Consider the following 6,000-nt stretch of genomic DNA (forward strand, 5'->3'; position numbering starts at 1 on the left):
ACGCAGAGATCTTTACACTTACTCAGCCCTCGGCTAGTATCTGTGATTCAATTCTGCCCCCTCTGTTCTCCATGGAAGCTCTCAATCAAATGCATTATGTCTGTCTCAACCTGCTCTAGTGGAGCCGCATGACCATGCAACAGTGTTTACTAGGGGTGTGCGATACTGCATGATTTGGTATCCATCCGATACCAAGTAAATACAGGGCCAGTATGGCCAATAGCCATACTTTTTACTTTGAAAATCATCTCATCTACTTTCGTGTGGGGGAAAGCAATGCTCCATAATTTATGAAGTGATTGCATCATCAATATGCACATTTAAATGAAAATTGAAAATTTGAATTTTCATGATCATTGAATGATTTTGTGATTTTTTCCTTTAATTGATTGATCATGATCATAATGAAACACAGGACAAAGAGTTTTGTCTAAAATACTGTTAGTATAGTGTGCTGCTGTGTGTTGTGTTACTGCACGTGCATGCCGGAAACAACCCCCAGCATAGCAGGGGAGGTGGGGGAGGTTGGGGAGGGGCAAAGTGAGCTTGAAAGATCGATCCGCCCTCCCCTACTGTTTACTTTCATGTGCTCAACAGAGGTACGTTCCAGCACCCTGTCTGTCTATCCATCTCAGAGTGACGTGCCCCAAACGCAAGCTGAAATATACCCTCTGTCCCGCATCGACCGCAAACACAGTCAAATATATTATTTAGTATTTATGCTTGCTAGACCTGTTTTACATAAGTATATTTAATGTGTCCTCACCGGGCTTCCTGGAGAAACGACTAGGTGTTTACCCCTCACAGTCCTGCCAGAACTGTCAGAACATCTGATTGGCTGCACAGCGAATCGTCTTCAGTATTCTGAGGAAACGCTGAAGGCTCTCTGCTGATCTGAGGGAGACATTGTTGTTTCTCAGACTACAGGCTGCACAACATAGTGGTAGCGTGGCCAAAAATCAAGCTGTGCAATTGGGTTTTATTGTTAAAAATAATGTACTGCAGATTGATCACCAGTTGAGTACTCAGGCAGAAAAGCCCCACTTCAGATTTAAAAGCTTTGATTTTGAGGATCACTTTGAATTTGTACTGAATGAAAGTGCCATGAATGCAGTTCAGTCAAGACACTCACGTGATTGATTTCACCATTTATTCATACACGTGACAAATGGTTTAACATTGGCGCAATGGATGTACATGGGAAAGCGCTCCCCGCCTTCACTGCATATGCAAGACATGAGGCAGGGAGCAACGAGTTAAATCCCTCACGGGGAGCACAGACAGACCACACGGGGGTGAAGGGGACGGTGGTGGGTGGCAGCAACGCAGACAGCAGGTTCGACAATGCGTGTGCGTGCATGGAGCCACTTTATAGCACCGCCTATCGAGCTACGCCTATAGCCTGAGCGCACGGCGATAGGTGGTATGACGCGCGCTGCCCGAGTGCCATACCTGAACCTGCTTCGCTCATGTATGCACACAAAGGTGTCAAGAATGGTCTGATGAAGCTGGACATGTAGACTGCCTTTCCAGTAAAGTGCTACTGAATTGTTACTATTTATTTTTATAGCAGGTGAACATCGCAAAGCTTGTTTCAGTAAACATGCAACAGATGGAGGCTACCTTTAGACCTCGGGCCCGTTCTCCGTACGTCGCTAACTCAAGTGAGCTGCATTTGATTGTTGACGATTTGTCATGATCTTGGATTGTTCGGTTCTTCGAAGCTCATCCTGGACTTGCTGTCATAGCAACAGGTCCTTAAGCTTGTACCTGCTCGGGAGCAGGTTTATTTTGTGTAAACAGGATTTGATTGTGGCTTTACTATGGAGCTAGGAAGCTGACAAAAGTATCTGAATTTGAATATGAAAGATCTGAAATATTTGTGTGTCGAATTTCAGCCCTCTCCTGGATTTTGCAGACTTTGAGGTGTTCCCTGCAGTTTGGTTAAATCTTCCAATTTGGAGTAGCCTTCGGGCAAGCTCTTGCTCTGTTGCGGAAAACACAGGGCGCTCTTTTTGGCCATGGTGAGCAGCCATAGACTTATGTGAGAAGCCAATAGCAGCATTGCTGATCAAGGTTTCTACTATCGATACATACCCCCTTTTACACCAACGCATAACTCAATCCAGCTATACTAATCAAACAACAAAGGTGTTGGAAGAACCGAATAAGCCAGCTCATGATTAGCAAGATAATGTCTTCTTGGATGTGTCATTTGATCTCGGATGTAATAAGCGTTGTACGGAAAACGGGCCCCAGATAATGATCTGCCTGTATCCATGATAGAGATGTAGGTCCAACATATATCTGATCCATCTGTGCTTCCTCAACTATAAAACTTATTTATTGAGATTAAAACTCTTGGAAGTATATCTATAATCTCAAACACATAGCACAATTATCTGCGAGCACGTGTAAAACACATTTAGTCACAAAAAAGTCTGTGCAGGATCACTGATCTGGTTTTACCCTCCTTTCAAGCCCTGTCCATGATTCATGTGAAAGCATCTATGTGAAATGCAAATACCCGCAGTGGAATCCCAGAAGGGAAACCATTGCCCGAGGATGTAATACAACATACGGTGGGGTGTTGCATTATTCACAACATGGTGGCCAGTGTGCTTGGTGAGTAACATGATTTCCTTCTCTTTCCATAGATGAGGCATAAATCTGCCATGATACACCTACATGGATCACAACAGAACTCCATTATCTTGTCTTCAACCTTCTCTGTACTACCCAAAACAACACGTTGTTGATCTGCTGTACCACAGCAAGTTAAAAGCTGCGGTGCTGTAGCGTTTACATTTTACATTTACATTTAGTCATTTATCAGACGCTCTTATCCAGAGCGACTTACAGTAAGTACAGGGATATTCCCCCCGAGGCAAGTAGGGTGAAGTGCCTTGCCCAAGGACACAACGTCAGTTGGCACGGCGGGAAATTGATCCGGCAACCTTCTGATTACTAGCCCGACTCCCTCACCGCTCAGCCATCTGACTCCCTAGCGTTATGGGCAAAATGTTCCGCCCCCCTCAAGCCCCATACTGAGCCTCCAGAGCCTACAGTACTCCCCCAGTCCTGAGGAAAACTATCATGGTGCCAAATAGCCCAAATTCCTAACTGTCTTAGTAATTTTGGGTTATTTTGGGAGCTGCGTTGATATTGTAGTATCATGGATGTGTTGAGTTTGGCTGTCCTATTCGACCTGTTGCATGCTGAAGGAACTCCAAGATGTGTTCTCGGAGATGGAGGTCACTGTCTCTCCGATGTGAATGAGCCGGCAGCGGCACGCACCAATACTAATAGACACCCGGTTTGCGTGAGCACACAAAGGAAATTTTGGCAACTGCATTTTGAAGACGGACCTTAATACATTGGAGGGCTTTTTTTCTCCTGTGTACTTACTTTACCTGTGTGAAGTATTGCAATTGTCTACACTGACGTTGTCATACTCCTAATTCTAGTCAGAATATGAGTCTGAAAACTCTCCGTTGGGCTGTGACTACGGGGCGTGTTTCAACCGAACTCGTAAAACAAATGCCTCTTCGCTCAATTGGATAGACCTACAACCAATCAGAGCAACGTAATATGTTATTTGTTGAAAATTAATTCAACCCAAGGGCTCTTTCGTGACGTTGTTGATTACATTACTGTTAATCATCTGTCCATCATCGTATAAAGCCCGCCCTGGCAATTTCATTGGTCTGCGAGATCCTGGTTTTATGTAGTTGTTCCCAATACGAGACCCTCCGGACCCAACTTCCCAACCAAATTTGGCTGAGCGGTTAGGGAATCCGGCTAGTAATCTGAAGGTTGTCAGTTCAATTCCCTGTGGTGCCAAATGACATCGTGTCCTTGGGCAAAACACTTCACCATACTTGCCTCGGCGGAATGTCCCTGTACTTACTGCAAGTTGCTCTGGACAAGAGCGTCTGCTAAATGACTAAATGTAAATGTTTCCCTACACTGGGTATGATTAAACCACATAGCTCTTGAGCTTGCAGAGCACCCGCAGTGTGGATGTTTAAACTTAAATCTCGTTCATAACAGAGAAGACTGGATACACAAACACTCTGCATGCCCTGCGGAACCATCCAGAGGGCTGAAAGCCCCTGTAAGTGACACTCACCTAAAGTACGAGACCCAATTTTAAATCAGGTCTTTATCATGCCGGACACATACCTATAAAATCACAGTTCCTTCAGGTGTATGAAAGATATTGAAGCCCACGTTGGAGAAATAAGGCTCTCCCCATCTCCAGTTCCCTGATACCTCGTTTTCCGGGAAGCCAACGCGTCCTAAGGCTTGTGCTGGGAATTCTTTAATTGCATCACCTGCCGACTGCAGCATGCTCCTGTGCCCCTGGGGAATGGAGGCTTCATTCAATTTGTGTTGATCAAATTGACAGTGCTCTTAACCCGCGTCGCCCGTCTCTTATCTGAATAAATACACACTGGGTACATTAGTTAGCTTGGCTCCGTCGCCTGCACTTCCTCTATTAATGATTAACGCGCTGTAGCAAACGGACTCTCCAAGCTCTCTTTGCCGTTGGTAGGATTCACTTTCTCCTGATACCTCAACAACACAATAATCAGTGAAAGTGTACACAAAACAGAACCGTAAGTGCCTCTGTTCTTTACTTCTGTACGTGTCCATTATTTAAATACATGTCCTCGAGTTGACCCTACCATTTGATTACTGCACAAGCACATGTTTAATGTGCTTAACCAAAATTCTTATCATCCCTCGCTTGCGGTTTTTTGTGTTCCTTGGTACACACTCTGTTGCTAGGTGAGGAGGCAAAAAGACAACAGATCTTGCGCCCCTGCGTGAAAAGGATCCTGACAAATGCAGCTTTACCAAGTGGTTCAGCACAATCTGAAGCTTGTCCCCGTCCTTTTCTGCTGGTATGACCCAGAAACCCTGAGCTGAACCACTCTCAGTAAACACTGATCCATAACCTATGGGAATTACTAATTAGGCAAGGAAATGGAACATCATTGGAGAAGGGGGAGGGGGGGGGGGGCACTGCAGAAGGCACAAGAGCTGGAGAGAAAGAGGGAGAGAGGAAGAGATGGAAATTTACAGACACAGGTTGAGAGATAATGAGAGAGAGGATGAGAGACTGAGAATGAGAGAGAGCGTTGAGGTGAGAAAGTCAGACCAGACAGGAGAGGAAGAAAGAGAGATAGCGAGAGTGAGACAGAGAGGTGGACATACACAAAGAAGGACAGTGGAAACATACAGCACATCTGAACTCTAAAAAAAGAGACACAGAAAGAGAGGGATATAAAAAGATAGTAACAGGGTCCTAAACAGAAAGGGACATGCAGATCAAATAGGAGGACGGATAGAGGATTAGAAAACAGCTAACCAGGAACTCATCATTGACATGCAGGCTGGCAAACATGTGGGCAACGCTCCAACACTGAGACCTCCACACCTGGCTGTCATCCTGCCAAATCGACATGTCCCATAGATGTTGTTCCAGAGGGGGCAAGCACCTCGCTCCCACCCCCCAAGAGAGAGGCCCTTGAGTGGGCACGCATGTGCTGCTCTGCACCCAGGGAACGGTCTGGGTCAGGTAACTGCGCTGTGAAAATGCGTGCCCAGACTATTACCACCAACAGTCCCTCAAGGCGCCGGTGGCCAATGAGGCCGGAGATTGCCGTGGCTCTTTTACTTAGGCGGCTCATGATCAGAGGGAGGATGCTATAAAACAGCTTGAAACTGAAGGGGAAAACAAAGGCTTTTAGATTTTAGGGGGGAGACATGGCCATGTCTATAAGCCTGCTGTTATATCCACTGATATGGATTCAACACCAATCTACCAAGACACAGAGGCTGTCAGTGATTGACAGTGCATAGGCTGCTCTGGCTACACTCAGAACCGTCTCTTTGTAGAAGTGCAAACCGAAATGAAGAAGTTGAGATGGGATTTCTGCAAAGTCTTCCAATTTTCCACAGGCAAAGTTTATGAATCAGACTTGCAAATGA

The sequence above is a fragment of the Hypomesus nipponensis genome, chromosome 11 (assembly GCF_054491055.1).
Source record: "Hypomesus nipponensis isolate SF chromosome 11, ASM5449105v1, whole genome shotgun sequence".
NCBI lineage: Eukaryota > Metazoa > Chordata > Actinopteri > Osmeriformes > Osmeridae > Hypomesus > Hypomesus nipponensis.